The sequence below is a fragment of the Bos javanicus genome, chromosome 11 (assembly GCF_032452875.1).
Source record: "Bos javanicus breed banteng chromosome 11, ARS-OSU_banteng_1.0, whole genome shotgun sequence".
Taxonomy (NCBI): Eukaryota; Metazoa; Chordata; class Mammalia; order Artiodactyla; family Bovidae; genus Bos; species Bos javanicus.
In genome coordinates this window covers 89,689,786-89,709,472 of record NC_083878.1, presented here as the reverse complement: position 1 = coordinate 89,709,472, position 19,687 = coordinate 89,689,786, and the positions used below count along the sequence as shown (strand labels likewise).

The 19,687-nt window shown below is 46.9% G+C and overlaps 1 protein-coding gene and 1 non-coding gene across 6 annotated transcripts in view; one reads left to right on the top strand and one right to left on the bottom strand.

Annotated features, from left to right (window-relative positions):
- The window catches only part of RNF144A (ring finger protein 144A), a 128,776-nt gene that overhangs the window by 42,260 nt on the left and 66,829 nt on the right, over positions 1 to 19,687 (top strand). The window lies entirely within an intron of this gene.
- Positions 632 to 703, bottom strand: TRNAC-GCA (transfer RNA cysteine (anticodon GCA)). The gene has a single exon. It is a non-coding gene; the product is annotated as a tRNA-Cys (tRNA).

The window sequence follows — 19,687 nt, the reverse complement described above, 5'->3', positions numbered from 1 at the left end:
ATGCAGAAACTTTTAGGATTTTTATTATGTTCTATTGATTGGTGTGTCTGTTTCATGCCAATACTATACTGTTTTGATTATTGTAGCTTCAACATATAGTGTGAAATCAGGACGTGTTCAGCTTTGTTTTTCTTTCTCAGGATTGCTTTAGCTATTCATGGATATTTAAAAGAATAAATGATATACTAGAAATTATACTTCTTTCAACTATTGCTACTTTATTTTAAAAAGACAATATTTCCAGTATGCCAGAAGTTGTATCTTCTGCAACTATTTAAAATTCTTCTGTAATTTTATGACAACTGAGGAATGTGCTAAAGTCCTGTGTACTTATAAAATGTTATTGTTGGCTGTAGCTCAGTTCCTCCCTACGAAAACCAGAAAATCTCTCCTTTGGGGCACATAGAGCAGATTCAAAGCTCTGTGTTGTGGTGGGAAGAGGTGGACACAGGGAGTCAGAAGGCAGGTCCAGGCCCAGCTTCACCCCTTCCTGCCCAGGAGCTGGGGAAAGTGAAGGTGAAGTTGCTCAATCCTGTCCTTCTCTTTGCAATCCCATAGACTGTAGCCCACCAGACTTCTCCATCCATGGAATTTTCCAGGCAAGAATACTGGAGTGGGTTGCTAGGGGATCTTCCTGACCCAGGGATTGAACCTGGGTCTCCTGCATTGCAGGCAGATGCTTTACCATCTGAGCCACCCAGAAATCGGAGCTGGAGAAGGTCACTGGCATCTCTGAGCCTGGATTTCTTCTTTGTTAAAATGGGAATGACAGCAGTGCCTCCCTACCTACCCGGAAGTCCCAGCTGTGCCAGAAGGGTGGGCACGATTCTCATGATGTGTAAACAACATTCAGCTATTCGTTACTGATCAGAAACCAAATGCAAATAGAATGACCACCTGCAGCCTCCTCTGGGACCTGAGGGCGGGGTGGAGAGGGCAGACCTTGGGAGCACAGAAGATGCAAACAAGATGACAGGAAGCACCCTGCGCACAGCTGTGAGGAGGGCTAAGCATTCCCATGGTCATGTGTGTTTTGTGTTCAGGGGAGGTATGGTCCGGTTACTAGGGAGGGCTGTAGGAATTTGGAGGATGGGACTGAGGGATGCCTTCCAGCACAGCAGGAAGAAGCCATAATCTTGATTTATTCTCGGGCTCCTGAAGCCACTGTCCACGTGCCTAGGGAGAGATTAAATAACAAAGGATGTCTGCTCACAGCTGTAGTTGGTGTAGGCCTTGGAGTTTATACTTGAACCTCCATGTGTGCTCTGCACTGTTCGCTTACACAGCTCTCCTGTGATGATAGCTACTGTTGTTCCCACGGTCCAGCTGAGAAAACTAAGACCAAAAGCGACTTCAGGATGATGCAGCTGGGAAATGGTGGAGCCCAGCTAACCCAGCACACCCAGCTTCCACATCTCACTTGACCTTCTGCCTGTAAAGAAGGTTTTGGATGGACTTACAGCACCAGGAAAGCAGGGAGGAATAGGAAGTCTTGGAAAAGAGCTTGGTTAAAAATGGACATTATTTAGGTTTGCGAGATGTCTACAAGCAAGAAGTTGGTGGCAGTGGGATGGTGTCCTCTCTGGGCTGGAATTTTGAAAGAGCCTCTTTAATAAAGAGGGGTTGGCGTGTGCTTTATGGAAATATAAAGATATCCTGAGTAGTCACTACCCAGCTGAGGGAGGGGCCATATATATTGACCTTGATGAATTATTTGCAGAGTTCAGGAGCATCACTTTAAATCCATTAGTGGGCAGGATTGGTGTGGGGAGAGACGAGGCTGACATGAGGCCAGCGGGCTCTGGGGCAGCCATCCCTAGATGTGTTAGGAAGTGTCGGCCCTACCAGATACTTTGCAAGTAGTGTCAGCCCTACAAGATACTTTGCAATTTTGTTCTAGATCCTCTCTGCCCAATTCAAGTTCAACATTGTGGGGCAAGCTGAAGTGAACATCAGAGAGTGTAATCTTATCACCAGCACCCCCTAGAAAGAAAATCAGATGCACTGTGGGGTTTTGAAACATCAGAATGAAGAGCATACTGTGTGAGTGAGTGAACTGAATGTGAGAACTAACAAGAAGCAGGATGTTTCATGTATAAATTGTTCCAAGCTGGGGGTGAAAAATCATATTTCACAATCTCTGAAGAGGGGCCTAGCCAAGGGAAAGCATTTCATAGTCCTTTTTTTTTTTTTCTTTTCTTTTTAAGAGAATCGAAAAGTTTCCATTGGAATAGAGAAGAAATTATAAGTACATGACCCTGTTCTTTTATAGGACAGGACCTAAAGGACGTCTTGTTAATTAAAAAGGATCATGAAATCCATAGACCTTAAGACCTGGTATTGGAGTTGAATCTGACTTCTTGATTCCTTGAACTTCTTGACTTCTTGAACCCAGAGCTGTCTCCCTGGCCAGGGAGATGGATGGAGGCTTTGGGTGGGGGTGGCGTGTGGACATGGTCTAAGACATCCATTCAGAGATCTGGCTACCAGCTCAGCCCGGACATCCCTGTTTTCTTTAAATTCATTGACAGTAAATTAACAGTGGTCCATTGGAATCCTCTGAGGAGCTCTTGTTGCTCTCAGCCTCTGTGTTTCTGAAGGTCACCAATTTAAGCTGGTTACTTAATATTTTTAATACATATATGAATGTAGTGGGCTTCCCTTGTGGCTCAGCTGGTAAAGAATCCGCTTGCAAAGTGGGAATCCTGGGTTCAATCCCTGGGTTGGGAAGATCCCCTGGAGAAGGAAAAGGCTACCCACTCCAGTATTCTGGCCTGGAGAATCCCATGGACTACCATCCATGGGGTCGCAGAGTCAGACACAACTAAGCGAGTTTAACTTTCACTTCACATGAATGTAGTAAAATTATTAAAATACAGAAAAATCATTAAACACAAGTGTAAATGCTTCATCTCTTTGTCCTCCCCAGAAAAATAACACTAATAATTTTTAGTTTGTTTTTTAGTTTCACCATCTAAAGATGGTGAGATACCATTTCACTGGAGAGAGACCCATTTTAAATCTGAACCAGATTAGACAATACCATTCTAATCATATCTTTTAAAAAACATCTGATAGGTTGGATCTGATATATATAACACTTTATATACGTGAGTTATGAAGTATAATTAATGAATCTGTCTCAAACAAATCATCGCCAACACGGTGACCCCGATGTGGACATTTTCATCTATCTGACTGCCCTTCCCTGCACTATCCTTTCATCTTTCCTTGCTGTTTTTGGTAGTCTGTATCCCTAAAAATATATATAATACTACTCACTAAAAGTTGTGTCATGATGTTGTTCAGTGTTTTGTTTCTAGGATTTAACAGCCTTGTTCTGTGCAGCTATATTTATTCATCTCACTTATATAATATCTGATAAGGTTAACATCCATGCTTCCTCCTGTCAGTGGGTGTTTGAGTTATTTTCAGTCTTTTGCTGTCACAAAATATCCTGCTATTTATATTCTTGCACATATCTCTGCTGCACATATGCCATTTCTTTTTCTTTTGGTTATGTACCAGGGAGGAGAGTTTGGGACTAAAGAAAGGCTAATTTATGACCAACTTTACAAGAAAACGCCTTGTTAATTTACCAACACACATTGTTATCAGCAGTGAATAAAAGTGTCCTTTAAGATTCACGCTTGTCTTATCCCAACACTTGGTGTCATTGGCCTTCTTAATTTTTGACAAATTAATAGTAGAGTGAACTTAATGTACCAGCAGTTTTGAGCTTCTTTCACATTTTTAGTTATCATCTGTTTCATTTACTGTAAAAAGACTGTTCATCTCCTTGATGTCGGTTCTCGTTGGGTTATGTTTTTTCATCGACTTGAAAGCATTCTTTACATATTCAGAAGACTCACAATGGTGGTTTCATGTGTTAAAAAAGATCACCTTCTAGTTTGTGCTGTATGTTTTCACAAGGTGCTTTTCTTGATTTTAGTGTATTTTATGTAGACAACCTTGCCCATTTATGGTTAGAGCTTTTCCTTCAAGATTTTCTTCTGTGTCCCAAGGTTATAAGTTACTCCCTCATCTTCTTTTACCTATTTTAAAATTCAGTTTAGTTCAGTTCAGTTCAGTCGCTCAGTTGTGTCCGACTCTTTGCGACCCCATGAATCACAGCACGCCAGGCCTCCCTGTCCATCACCAACTCCCGGAGCTCACTCAAACTCATGTCCAACGAGTCGGTGATGCCATCCAACCATCTCATCCTCTGTCGTCCCCTTCTCCTCCTGCCCCCAATCCCTCCCAGCATCAGAGTCTTTTCCAATGAGTCAACTCTGCATGAAGTGGCCAAAGTACTGCAGTTTCAGCTTTAGCATCATTCCTTCCAAAGAAATCCCAGGGCTGATCTCCTTCAGAATTTTAAAACTACTTGGAGTTAATTTTTGTGTGTGATATAGGAATCCAGTGTTGGTTTTATGCATAATGAATAGTGATTCTCCTAGTACCATTTATTGAACAGTCCGTTTTTCCCATGTATCTGGGACACCCAGCCTGTGACGTCTTGTTTCCCCAGGTACATGGGTTTGTTTCTGCGTCTTTTCTCTCTGTCTTGCTTAATTTGCCCACTTCTGAATCAGTGTTGCCTGCTCTTAATTACCGTAATTCTCTGTGACACCTTCATATTTGGTCTTTTACCTTTTTCCTCTTACGGGGTGATATTTGGCTGTCCTTGACTTTTGCCATTCTATAGAAATTTTAGAGTTAATTTATGAAACAGGAAGAACAATGACAAAGACAACAACAAAACCAGTGGGGGATTTGCCAGGATTGCTTTCAATCTATAGGTCAGTTGAGAAAGGATTGAGTTTATTGTTTATGTTGAGTTCTCCTATGCATGAATATTGTATCACTATCCATATATTTGTGTTTTATCCATATATTTGGGGAAAGTTGTATACTTTTGTGACTAGGTCTTACTCATTTTCTGTATGCTCCTAGGTACATGTACATGTTTGTTTCCAGCCACTTTAGTTTCAGGATGCCTTAAGAGATGTCATATTTGCAAAGGATAAAAGTCTAATTGATGTTTATACGTATCTTGCATCCAGACACTTTATTAAACTTTTAGTAATTCTAATATTTTTGTCTACAGATCCTCCTAGAAGTAAAGTCATTTGTGAATAATTGATATATGGTTTATTTCTTTTCATTTCTGGCGTTTTCTTTTTCCTGTCTTCTTTGTTTGAGTTAGAGCTCTAATATAATAGTGAACTGAAGCAATAAAGGATAGCCCTTCATTGTTCCTCATCTTTATAAGAAATGTTCTTATTTGATTAAGACTGATGTTTGCTGTCACTTTTTTCCAATTACCCTTTATTAGGTTAAGGAGGTTCCCTTATGGTTCTGTTTTGCAGAGTTTTGTTTTCTGCTTTAATCACAAGTGTATGTTGAGTTTTATCAAAGACTGCTCTGTATCTGTTAGGATGAACGTATGATTTCCACCGTTTTCTTCTTACTATGTTATCTGACACATATGACTTATTTCAATGGTAAACCCTCTTCTATGACTACAATAAATCTAGCTTGTTTGACTTTACTTTCCCCGCTAAATATGTGCCTGATGCACATCTGGATTCTATTTGCTTTTATTTTGTTTTAAATTTTTGTTTCTTTGCTCATGAGTGACTTTGGCCTATATTTTTCCTTTCCTTAACTGCTTTTGTCTGATTTAGAGAGAGGTTTTTATTTCCTATTTTCCCTTTTTTTACCCCTATTTCTTGCAAGAATTTGTGTATGATTTGAATTAATCTGCTCATGAAATTTTGGTAGTACTCAACTAAAAACAAGAACTCGTGGTTTCCTTGTTGCTAGATTTTTATCTAATTTTTTCAAGCTGTTTAAAATGATCTGAACTCCTATTTCTTTTTAAACTGGACTTTTTTCAGTTTTCTTATATTATATTTTTCTAGGAGTATATTCATAGTTACCTGTTTTTCAGGTTAAAATTAGCATAAAATTATTCATTTTGCTTGAAATCCCTGCTATCTTTTTTTCATTATGAATATGTTAATTGGGCTATATTTTTCATTTTTTTCTTGACCAACCTGCCAGACAGTGTATGTTTTATTATTATTTTAAAAGAAAAATACTTTTGACTCTGTGACTGTCTTTAATTTTGCATTTTATTTTTGTTTTTATCTGTTAATAGATCTTTCCTTCTACTTACTGTGTGTTCGTTCTGCAAGTTGCTCTTTAACTTCTTAGACTAGAGACAGCTTAGTGATTTTCAGATTTCTTTTTAAGTAAATGCATTTAAGATGACAAATTTCTCTGTAGCTGCCAGGCTTCTCTGTCCATGGGATTTCCCAGGCAAGAACACTGGGGTGGGTTGCCATTTCCTTCTCTGGGTGATCTTTCCCACCCAGGAATTGAACCGGGGTCTCCTGCATTGCAGGCGGATTCTTTACCAACTGACTCCTGCATAGATGGGCAGTGAAATGGGAGCAACAAGTGTTAGTGTAAAGAAATATTTGTTGGTCAGTTTGGATTAGATGACGGGTCCAAATTTAATCTGTATGTAACACAGGGGCTTCCTTCATCCATTACAGAGAAAGAACACAAGAGCATTAACATTAGTTATCAACATGATGTTCTGCTGCTGCTGCTAAGTCGCTTCAGTCGTGTCCGACTCTGTGCGACCCCATAGACGGCAGCCCACCAGGCTCCCCTGTCTGGATTCTCCAAGCAAGAACACTGGAGTGGGTTGCCATTTCCTTCTCCAATGCATGAAAGTGAAAAGTGAAAGTGAAGTCGCTCAGTCATGCCTGACCCTCAGCGACCCCATGGACTGCAGCCTTCCAGGCTCCTCCATCCATGGGATTTTCCAGGCAAGAGTACTGGAGTGGGTTGCCATTGCCTTCTCCAACATGATGTTCTAGATTTTCTTATCGTATAATTTCATTTTGCCCTTACTTTCTAATGTATTTATAAAGAAACTCACACCATCTTCTCTCAAAAAAAAAAAAAAAGAAGAAAAAAAAGTCCAGGCAGGAGTGTATTTGTTTGAAAAGAAACCTGTCTGTCCCACATTTTTCTCAATGACTTGACATTCTGGGACATACGAGGGTTTCATCGTCAAAAGCGTGTATTAGGTGGCCGGTGCCATGCCAGATCCTATGGGGCAAGATCTCCATGCCCTCTTCTCCTGCACACATTCCTGCCAGGCAGCACCCATGAGTCTGGATGTAGAATTGAAGAGTGCTTAAAGGAAGTCGTGTTGCTAACATCGCATGGATTTCCAGACTTATTTTGGGGAGGTAGTTGAGTTACCAGTTCTTCAAAGAAGTCTTCTGGAAGCCTGATGTCTTAAAAATAAATAGGCTCAGATTGGAATAAACTTGGGGCACTTGTGGCCCATACCAGCTAAGATCTCCCCACTCTTAAGCCCTGGGAGAGAACAGGGGATGTGCAAGAACTCCAAGGTTAAGGGCCATTCCTTTGAAACCCTAGTTCAGCAGAGGAGAACCTGGTGACCTCAGAGCATCCCCAGGATGCTGGCAGCTGGACCCGAGTTCAGATTTTGCAGTCTTTTCTAAGCCCTTCTGCCACCAGGAGTTCACTCCACAAGCAGGAGAGCTGCTCTTTCAGGCAAGCCCGTTAGAAAGCGATTTCCATGTTTCCACTTTCATCATTTTCTTCGTATTCAGATCATGTCTAGATGTGTTGCTTGGGTGACCCCAGTTCACCAGCTAGACTTGCTGTGTCCTAGGTCTTCTTAAACCCCGGCCCTGGGGCTGCTGCCTGCTTCTTCGGGGGTCTCTCCCAGACTATAGTAACAGGGTGTGCTGTGTACTAAGTCACTTCAGTTGTGTCTGACTCTTTGAGACCCTATTGACTGTAGCCCACCAGGCTCCTCTGTCCATGGGATTCTCCAGGCAAGAATACTGGAGTGGGTTGCCAATTCCTCCTCCAGAGGATCTTCCCGACCCAGGGATTGAACCTACGTCTCTTAGGTCTCCTTTTTTGGCAGGCGGCTTCTTTACCGCTAGCGCCACTTGGGAAGCCCCTGGTAACAGGGATATGGTGACAAAAAGCCTCATTTCATTGTCTTGTCTTTGCTTCAGGCCCTTTGCTGGCCTTCTCGTTGATGCTCATGGAAGGATTGGTTCCTTCAAGCGGACAGACCACATGCTATTTCTGTGCTGTAAATTTCCAAGGCTTCTTCCCCGGCCACCTCTCCAACCACAAACTGGAATAAAAAGTGTATTTGCAGCTATAATCAGCACACTTAAATACTAGTTAAATTCAGAATGAGTATAAAATCTGCACTGCTCTTGACTCCAAGAGAGGCTATAAAAATATCCCATGGCCACGAGCACTCTAAGACCTTGACAATGAGGTGGTCCCTCTGAATCTTCTTAAGGCTGTTCCAAAATAGCCCAGATTACATGGTAAGGGGGTCTGATTCATGGAGGATTGCATGTTGGCTGTGGATTGGCAAACTCCTTTCTTGTTTCTGTTTTCCTAGGACAAGATGCCCAGTCACGGCCATTTATTTTCTTATACACTCTTTGAGGATGGCGCTTTCCTTAACTGCCTTGGTAACTTTGGTGTCTGGCATATGGGTATACCTGAAATAGTTGTGAAGTGGCTGAACTAGAGAGTCAGAGGTGCCGAGAGCAGAAGGGGCCAGCAGCTCCCTGTCTTCATGCTCCTGTGTGAACACCCCTGATGCTTTCCTGTTTCATTTATGCCATCTCCATGACCCCCCCTCAAGAAGCAGGGCATTTATTATTTACCTCAAATTATAGATGATGGTGCTGAGGCTTCCAAGGGGTTGTGGAAGTGTCTAAGAGCTCGTGAATTTAAGGTGCAATCGAGTCTTAAGTCTGGGTCTCCTGAACCTTAGAGAAGTGTTCTTTCTGTTACACTACTGGTATGTATTCAAAGATGCTATGTTTTAATCTGATGGCACGTGGGCTTACTGCACAGCTTTAGCACCATGTTCTGGAAGGCTTGCTGGTTTAGGGTCCATGCCCTCACACCTGATAGCCTTTCGCTGCGGATATACACTATGAAAAACAGGGAGGCCACTTCCAAATCGTTAGTGGTCTTCAGCTATGTTCTCACTGGTTTCTCCGCCCCTAGCTATCTTAGCCGGAGAAGGCAATGGCACCCCACTCCAGTACTCTTGCCTGGAAAATCCCATGGATGGAGGAGCCTGGTAGGCTGCAGTCCGTGGGGTCGAGCAGAGTCGGACACGACTGAAGCGACTTAGCAGCAGCAGCAGCAGCAGCTATCTTAGCAAAGCTCTCACTGGTTTCTCTAACCTAACTGGATCTCTGCAACGGAGTGATTGTTCTAAAGTGATAAACATGCTCTGATCAAAGCTCCGTCACTGGAGCTCCAAAGACCAAGTTCTGAGGCTTTATCTGAACCTGCAAGATCAGCTTCTGGCCTCCCTGCAGCCTGGTGCACTCTGAGGTCCCCATGCATGCCTGACTGGTGTCTGAGGAGGGAGTTCTCCGTGGTTGTTCCCTCCCCTCGGTCAGGTGTCTGCAGGAAGCTGGTCCTAAGATCCAGGTCCGTGGAGATGGATGCCCCTCCCCATCCCCGAACTAGCCCCTTCGGAGACCGCATCCCTCCTCCCCGTGATTACTGGGGTTTACCCAGCTGAGTCGACAGTGAGCTTGGCAGGGAGGGCTGTGGATCTCCTGGACTCTGACATCCCCTGGAGGGCCGTGCCCTTAGTCAGTCAATGAAGGAGCTGCATTTACAAAAATTCCCTTTTGAATTCCCTGACGTGTGCGCATGCTCTGTGGGTGTTTAGAGGCTGTGATGGTTGGGAGGGAGCTGGCTGCGGGGTCCTTCAGAGGGACCCGGCTCGACCTGATGTCCAGCTTGGCCTTGGTCCTGAGCTCATGGTGTCTGATGTATGGAGATCACTGTGACCTCTGCCAGGGAGGGTCCCCCCGCCCCCGGGGTGGGGTCTCTGTGCGCTCCCAGGCAGCTCTGCATGGCACTGGCTCTCAGCGTGCTTGTGGGATAGAGCAGCAATGTAACTCCTCTTAATGCTTAGACTTTTTGAACCTTTTTCAGTTCTGGGCCTCCATAGATCCCAGAGAACACTAGAGGGGTGCTCAGAGAGCTGGTTCTGCCAATGCTTTCCATGAAAGCAGAGTCCCTTCTCCCACCCTTACCACTCTTTGAGCTGTGTTGCCCTGTGTGTTACCTTGTAGGCACCCCCGTGTGTCACCCCGTAGGCACCCCCTGTGTCACCCTGGAGGACCCTGGGGATCTGGCACCCACTCCCTTCTCAGCATCCAGCCTCAACTTGTCTGTTTTGAGATGCCCACTCTGGCTTCTCAGCTTTTCTCCTGGACTGAGGCCACATAATCTTGGATGAGCCTGCCAGGCACCGACACGCTGGTGGGGCTGCAGGGGCCACTGCGCCCGTGGTGGACGCCGTGCCCGTGATGGACGCCCACGGAGGGCCGGCCCGCGGGCTGTGGCCTGGCTGCAGCGCGGCTCTTGGGCCCTCGTTCCCGGGATGCGCAGCCGGTTCCGTCAGCTCCGCCCTGTGCAGGCCCCCTGCCCTGGATGGATGCTCCCGTCGATCCAGGAAAGGCCCAGAAAGCACAAAAGGCAGGATGGAAAGCTGAAGCCGAGCCAGCTCACTCGCTGCTGTGATGGACATAATGCACACAGACAGATGGACACAAAACGGACAAGCCCTGCTTGCTCTCCTTCCATCACTCAGTGGGAGGAAATAGGGAGAAAGAAAAAGAAAAAGTAGAAAGTCCTGGCTCAGGTAGAGCAGCCTGCCGAGATGCCGAGAAGGAAGGTCCTGAGTTCCCTGCAGACTGCTCAGCACAGACCTTGAGAAAGTGGTCAGGGCACCCGTCGGAGGTGCTGAGGGAGCCCCCAGCTCCTTTGGGCATCGCACAGACGGGCCAAGACCCACACCTTCAGCTGATGGCGTGGCGGCCTTTCCTCAGTCACAGTGGCGAGTTCCCGGGCCTGTGATGTGGCTTTTGGGGCCAGGCCAAGGCCTCCGCGTCCACTCTTCTGGGATCATCCATGTGACCACAGTGGACTTCCCAGAAGGTCCGTGCTGGCTGATCGATGTTCCTGAGTCTCGGCAGAGGGTGGCAAGGGCTTGGCCCACACGCGGGCACAGGTGTCCTTGACCCTGGGTTCCCCGTGGTAGTGCCTGACAACGTGGGAGTCAAAGGAAGTTGGGGCCTTTCAGTCTTTGCTTTTGTTGTCAGGCCTAAAGCCTGTCCACAGCTGGGGTTTAAGTCTGAAGATCTCAGACCTGCGGGGCCTTGGCAGGGAGTACAGGCCACATGCTGACAAAGTGCTTTCGTTCTGGCAGGGAGACTTTCCTCTGAATCAGCTGTTGTGTGTGATCTGTGCTGGGGTGGAGAGTGCACAACCCCCTCCCTACTACCCGGAGGGAGTGAGGCCCTTCCTGGAGGCCCTCCTGGTTCTAGGCCAGTCCACTTGCCTTACAGATGCAGAGGCACGCAGGTGGACAGACACACAGGCACACAGATGCACAAACGCACAGATACATAGGTGGACAGACGCACACACACACAGTGGACAGACACAGATGCACAGACGCACGGACACACAGATGGACAGACACACAAATGCACAGATAGATGGACAGACGCACAGACACACCGGTGGACAGACACACAGACACACAAATGCATAGACACACAGACGATAGACACACAGATACACAGGTGGACAGACGCATAGACACACAGGTGGACAGACACACAAACGCACAGATACACAGATGGACAGATGCACAGACACACAGGTGGACAGACTCACAGATACACAGATGCATAGACACACAGATGGACAGACACACAAACGCACAGACACACAGGTGGACAGACACACAGACACACAGATACATAGGTGGACAGACACACACACGGGGGACAGACACACAAATGCACAGATACACAGATGGACAGACACACAGGGGGACAGACACACAGATGCACAGACACACAGACAGTCGGGTTTGAGGGGCCTGGCTGGCTGTCCAGGCACAGATGGCTGTCGGGCAGAGAGAGGAGGAAGGCCAAGGTGCTGTCTCCCTGCCCTGATCCTGGAGCCCGGCTTCACTGTGAGCACTCAGCACCCCCACGCCTCTTACTGAGCTCGGCTCAGGTGGCGGAGGCGGCAGGGGCGGGCTGTCTGGGGGCTGTGGCTTCACCTTTGTCCTTCTGGACTGCGGCCGCCGTGGGTGCCGAGGAGGACTCACTTGGTCAGCACCGGGGACAGTGCAGCACGTGGCCACCCCCTCCCCCTGACCACTTCTTAAAAACACTTGCAGTTAGGATGTGGTGCATTTATATTAAACATCAGGGAGCTCAGGGTTTTGTTTTATTTTCTCTAAGAGTCACTTCAAAGCCAGGTTGCCTTCAGTTGGGTGTTGACCGTGTCATGAAGCATCCGATCCAGGCAGTGGTCATTTGCAAGTTTCCTCTGTCCAGGCCCTGATGGGCTTGTGCACAGAGAGCCTGGTTCACCCCTCGTGGAAACCTCACGAGATAGGCCTTATCGCCCTGATCCTGACGAAACAGAGACCCAGGGAGGTCAGGCCGTGCTCCAGGCCTCCAGTGCTGACCCCACCTCAGTGGCTGGCTTTGCCCGGCTCCACGGCTGCCCCCTTTGCCTTGCCCACCGCACTCCACTCATTCCGCTGTCTGGGCGCATTGTCTTTTATTTCTGTATATTTTTGTACACCTGTGCCCATTCTCTTGCAACCAGTTCAACTCAGCATACACATCCCAAGCTTGTACTTGGGGGAAGGCAAATGTTATAAGACCTAAAAGATGAAAACACTATGTAGAAACGGCCACGTGTCTCCCAAAACCTTAACGAGAGAAGTGGAGGGGAGGACGGGGGTCATGACATGGGTTGAGTGTCCAGGGTTCAGGGTGACACTGGGGTGAGTTGTGCAAAGATCAAGGTCTGGAGTGGGGTCCGGGGGCATCTCAGATGCCCTTGGACACTAAACGAAGAATTATACTTTACCCAGTGGGCAGCCTCCCTAAATACTACTAAAATTTATTTTTTAATCTATGTATATTTTTTGATGTGGGCCATTTAAAAACTCTTCACTGAATTTGTTAAGATACTGATTCTGTTGTTTATGTGCTGGTTTTTTTTTTTTTTTTTTTTGGCTATGAGGCATGTGCAATCTTAGCTCCCCTAGTGGGGATTGAACCTGCAATCCCTGCAGTGGAAGGCGAAGGCTTAACCACTGGATCACCACGGAAGTCCTCCTAAATTCTACTTTAGATGAGCCAGAGCAGGGCTCCCGGTCCCCATGGGGCAGGGCTGGCTTCTCCTCTGATCGCTCTTTCCTCCCCATAGAGCAGGGATGTGGGAGTCCCCAGAGACTTATCACTTCTTCCTACACACATCACAGACTACACAGACTTCCTAGACTACATACCTCTTCCTCCCCACCCTATCCCTGTAAAATGTGCTGTCACATTCGAGTCATAGCCTGGGGCCAGGTTGGCCATTTATACAGCACAGGTACCCCAGGCTGAAACCTGGGGGATGCTCAAAGTCCACATCCCTGGAGTAAGTCTACATCTTAGGACACCCTGAGATATTCCCAACATGCTCTCCTCGTGAGAGGGCTGGGGTTGCCAGGAGTTGGGAAAGGTGAGGGGAAGTAGTTGAGAGCTGGTAAGCACAGAACCTCTGCACAGTCTGATGGTTAATTATGAGGCCTGGGTCCCTTTGAACACTCAGATGCAGGCAGGAGAATTGCAGTCGCAACAGCTCATGGAGCCCCAAGCCCGTGGGTCCCCCGAGACTTTTGTGGCACCAAATAGGACTTTGATCTCACCTTCCCGCAGGTTCCGAGACACAGTTTTCTGCTCTCAGCCACTTCCTCTCTTGGCTTTTCACGGCAACCCTGTCCCCGGCCCCCACATTCTGTGATTCTAATAATTAGTTTTTCTTTGGAAACATACAGACTGCCTCTGCTACTTGAGAGGATGCTTTATGACAGTGAAGGCCTTTGGAAAACTACGTGGAAACATGGGAGGAGGAAAAGTTAACTGTGTGTTGTTTTGGTTTCTTGCTCATTGAAACCTTTTAATTTAATTTAATTTTTTTTCTGTTTCTCCCCTGGGATGGGCTTGGGAAGATGTTCAGCATAGATGGTGACGTTTGTATCTTTGGAATACAGTCTTTATAGCAGAGCCAAAGCCTCTGAGGTTTCCAGATAAATGCTGGCCTGTGTTCTTATTTTTTGAAGCTTAGTCTAGCGAGAGTCTGCTCCGATGCTCGGAAGACAGAGTGGGAAGAGGGAGCCTTTGCTTCTGTGCTGTTAGTGGGTCGCATGGGGGCGAGTCCACCCAGATCCCTGCGTTCTCTGGTGACCGCTCCTCGAGGGGAGCTGCCAGGCGCGCGTGACAGAGTGGTGACCAAACCGTAACCAGACATTTAACCCAGTCTTGAATATGAAGACAAAGCGTTCGTAGCTCAGACTTGTCGCGTGCAGGGAGAGAACTCCTGAAGTCAGAGGAACCACAGGCGTGCTCTCTGCTGGGTGTTTTTCATACCCCTGCCCTCCGCCTCCTCGCCTGTAAGAGGCAGAGGGGTTGGCAGTCGTGCCTGCCGATCACCCACTGTGTGTCTGTGTGTACTCGCCCCCCTTGGCCTGGAAGGACGAGGAGCTGCAGGCAGGGTGTCGGGATCTCCGCTGTGTTCACATTCACAAGTGGTTTGTTTACTTCCTTCAGCGTGAAGGGAAGAACAGAGGAAAGTACTGTCTGCCTTTGCTTTTGAACTTGGCAGTATGGGATTGTGTGAAGCCATTGGTCAGTATAATGCCACTTTGGGGGGTGTGTGTGTATATGTGTGTGTGCACGCACACGTGCGTGTGTGTGCATGTGTGTGGTGGGGAGGAGGGCTTTTGGAGAGAGCTTTAAAACAGGCTGCCTAGATGTTTGGGATAAACTTGGCCCCCTTCATTTTTTCCTTTGTTTGTAGATGTATCACTTGTCTGCTTTATGCCTTTTCTTGTATTTTTCTCTTTAAGATGTCCAGCCATTCTTTTGTAATTGGAAAAAGAAGTAATAAATGCATTTCTCTCTTTATGTCTGATGTTAAAACATTCTGTGGATTTCTTACTGCCTCTTATTGCGTTACAGAGAGGTTGGTTGCTTCATAGGTATTTGATATATATTTAGATTACGTTTTATTTCTGTCATTGTACTCAGATGTTCAAATGATAATGCTCAGCACAGATCAGACCAGGAAAAAAAAACCGAAGTATTTCTAAGGGGTGGGGGTATGTCATTTTTGCGGTTGAATTCCTGTAAAAGTACACTGTGTCTCAGGATGCTATCTGTTCCTGTAAGCGCCGACTTTACGCGCTGTTGAGCACTTACCACGCTGTGGTAAGCGTCGACTACACTGGCGGCTCTGTGAGTAGAGCTTCTGGGGATCCGAAGATGTTAGGCAGAGATCCAGCCTTCACGGAGACGTCAGCACGTTTGGAGAGATGAGGTGTGCGTGATAAGAAGCTGGTTAATACTTTGTTTCAAAAGACACATGTCACTAAGAAGTGGGAGTTCCAACTAGGGTGGTCTTCCAGGTGAAATGGCTCCTTCTCACAGCCTAGTGAGGTCAGGCTTTCCTTTCCAGCACCTGGTTTGTGACCTCCCATCACTCCCTGGTCCCTCTGCCCGGCACCTCTTTCCTGTCACTTAACAGCATCCCACCAGTCTCTCAGAGCCACACAAATAGCTCCTCTGTTGTGAAGCATGATTGATGAGTTCACCAGGAAATCTGGGTCTCTTCAGGGAACTGCGAGCAGTGGACGGCATTAGCTCTGGCGTCTGGTTGGCATTTGGAAATCTCCCATCAGTCACCAAATACACATAAGATTTTGTGAGAACTCCTTAACCCACTAACGATCAGTTTCCTCATATGTAAGGTTAGGATAAAAATATCCCATTGGACTGCAGTCATGGCTAAATCCATGTAAACAGATAAAACTCTGAACACTTACTGGGCAGCCCATAAAACCTCACGTCTTTTCCTTTCTGTGGTGTAGTTATTTGTGCATATGTCTGCGTTGATCACCTGCATTGCAAACCTCCAGAGGGTGAACCTCCCAGTGCCTGGCACAGACCCTCTCACACAGCCTGGACAATCCTCTGCCTTCATCGTGGTCTGTGCCATTGTGAGGCCAATGCTGGACCTTTGGGGTCTTTGGTTGGTCTTGGCCTTGGGAGACCTCCTAATCATAATGGTGATTTTGATAGATGGATAAATAAGGAGGCCGTCTCCAACACAGAGTCGCAGAGGACAGGGGAACAGGTACATGGGGTCTGGAATCAGGCAGCAAGTTTGAGGGCAGCAGGTTGATTGGGGAGATCCATGACCATAAAGAAGGTTGAACTGATAATTGATGCTTTTGTGTTGTGGTGCTGGAGAAGACTCGAGTCCCTTAGACTGCAAAGTGATCAAATCAGTCAATCCTAAAGGAAATCAGTCCTGAATATTCATTGGAAGGACTGATGCTGAAGCTGAAGCTCCAGTACTTTGGCCACCTGACACAAAGAGCTGACTCACTGGAAAAGACCCTGATGCTGGGAAAGATTGAAGGCAGGAGGAGAAGGGGATTGCAGAGGATGAGATGGGTGCATGGCATCACTGACTCGATGGACATGAGTTTGAGCAAATTCCAGGAGATAGTGAGGGACAGATGAGCCTGGTGTGCTGCAGTCTGTGGGCTCACAAAGAGTCGGACACGATTGAGCCACTGAACAGCAATGGATAAGCTTTCTGTGTCTGAGGTCTGCAAGGACGTTTTTCCTGAGCCATCCCTTCCACAGAGCGTCCCTGGGGCCTGGAGAGGCGGGATCAAAGGGCACTGCGGTTTTCCGATGACACAGACTCTAAATATCTGACAAGGCGAGCCCGACTAATTGCATGAGTGTATTTTTCACCTTCACTGGCCAAGCAAGGGGTCTTTGGGTCGAAATATGTCCATGCATTTTACAGAAGAAAGAATTTCTCCAGAGTTAGCATGCAGCACATTCTGATCAGGTGCATCGCCCTGTTGGTTTTGTCCTGTTCCCAGAGGCGTTGACTGAGCTCAGCACCCTCCACACCCCACCTTCCTCCTCCCATCTTACACAGCTTCTCAGTGCCTTGTTCTCCTGTTAAGCCTTTTGTTTTTCGTCCTTTCCTTCTCAGAATCCGTAGAGTTGAACATGTGATGTCCACTTAGGTGTCAACTGCCTGAACCCCATGTCTGAAGAGAAAATGACAGAATGAAAGAACATTAGAAGCTGCTGCTGCTGCTGCTAAGTCGCTTCAGTTGTGTCAGACTCTGTGCGACCCCATAGACGGCAGCCCGCCAGGCTCCCCCATCCCTGGGATTCTCCAGGCAGGAACACTGGAGTGGGTTGCCATTGCCTTCTCCAAACATTAGAAGAGGACCAGATAAACCACGTGGTTTCAACAACTCCCTCTCCTCTTCCTTCCTTTTCTTCCTCCTCTTCTCTTCTTTTTTCCATTTTCCCTTCTTTTCCCCCTCCTTCCCTCCCTCCCTTCCTTCCCTTCTTTTGATGGGTAAAAGTCTTCCAACTGGTTCTTGGAACATCTAGGGTGAGACTCAGGGTTTTTGGCTCATGCCCTCATACCACCATAAGTTCTAGTCCCTGGGTGAGGAAGTGGGGTCCCTGGGATGCATTTGATCCAGGCCCTGGTCCCCACCTGGAGGAGGGCATGGGGTACACAGTTCGCATCCAATGAGGGGGTTTGTCCCTGGAGCAGGATCTCTCGGGTAGCTGTGCTAACACGTGGTTGGTCTAGTCTAGAACTGTCCTTGTTCACCGACTGGCCCACCAGCTCAAGTAGTACAGTAGAAGAATGAGTGAAGTGGCCCAGAAAAAAGGAATAACATTAAAGAAGAACCTTTGAGAGAGGAGCGGAGGTGGAAAGGAAGAACACCGCCACCACCAACAAAAACTGGGACAAAGAACACATTAGTTCTGGTCTGAATTCTCCTTCATTGGAGCCAGGCTCAGTTTGAGATCAAGGAGGCAGTGAAGAGAGATTAGGTAGAAAAGCTGTGTTTCTGCCTAGGAAGGAGTCCCGCGTGCGTGCTTCTGCAGGGCACTCGTTTAGAGTTGCACGTAGACACGTGGGTTCCTTCACCTTGGCTAGTGAGGCTGCCCTGAGGATGTTATTAATGCAAGAAGCGTACCTACTCTGCAGACAGATGGGTTGTGATGGGGCCGTTGGGGGAATGGGACGTGTCCGTGGTTGTTGGAGACAGTTGTCTGAGGCAATGACACGAGACAGGTTTCTGACCCTCTTGGAGAGGCTGAGGCTCTCAGAGGGTTCTGCAGGTTCCCTGCTGGCCCTCCCTGCCCCCCACTATGACTGTCAAGGCTAACAGGAGCCCTGGGGTCTGCGGGTGGGCAGCACCAGGCTCCCTTCCATGGGGAAGCTAGGTTTCTCTAGATTATAGAAAGGTCTGTACATCATAGCTCAGTAGGTAAAGAATCTGCCTCCAATGCAGGAGACCTGGGTTCAACCCCTGGGTCTGGAAGATCCCCTGGAGAAGCAAATGGCAACCCACTCCAGTATTCTTGCCTGGAGAATCCCATGGACGGAGGAGCCTGGTGGGCTACAGTCCATGGGGTCACAAAGAGTCGGACACGACTGAGCGACTTCACTTTCACTTTCTGTACATTTAGGACCTTGATAAAGTTTTGGGGTCCAGTGTCTTGTAAGAGAGAGAATCTCCCAAAGTCTTGGACAAGGATGTGAGATGTAAGCACAGGTGGCTGATCCATACGCCTGACTTCCTTGGATGCACAAGGCTGACAGGCCAGTGGCCCTGCTTCTTGGAAAATACGTTAGAATTCTATCGTTAGGGTTTCCTGTATGAAGCCTTTTCCCTTTGCTCTCCAGATCAACAGTGAAATAGACACAGCCTTTTTCTTTTTGTGCAAGTAATTCTGTAATTGTAGAAGAGAATCTTTAAACTACCAGGTATATGTTTATTGGAGTTTCCATTTATTACATTTCCAGTTTTTAAACAGGATTTGCATTTTAGCTTTAAGAGAATTGAAGCTTTAGTGTTAACTTTAAAAAGGAAAACAAAGAAAAGGGAAGAAAACAGAAAATTCCCCCCAAACCCAAACTCCAAGATCAGAATTAGGAGAGTCTCCATCACCAAGTACTTGCTGTGCCTAGTCTCATGTGGCCATGAGTTTACCTTGTTTTTATTTCATGTATAGTAAGAAAAGAGGAGATTTATTATAACTGACGGTGTGAGTCTCATGGTGACAAATTGGCCAGAAGCATTCTGGAATATTTTAAACTTAGGGGCATCTTCTCAAAGTGTGTGTTTTCTCTCCTTGCTGGGGTACAGGATCCAGCCAGCAAGCACAGTGGTCAGATTACAAGGTCTCCAGTCAACATCCCTCCTCCCCGCCCCGCCCCATCTTCCCAGAGCCTGGAAGGGCTGTGCTTTGAGGTTTGTTTTGGGAGAAGGGTAAATTGCCACTGGAGAAATCCCCAATCCCCAAAATATCCCAAAGAGTCTATTATGAAAAGATTTTTTTTCAGATAGAGGCTAATAGTAGCTAAATTCCTTTCCCATAACAGGCCTCTTCCCTTGCATTTGGGAGGTACAGTCAATATT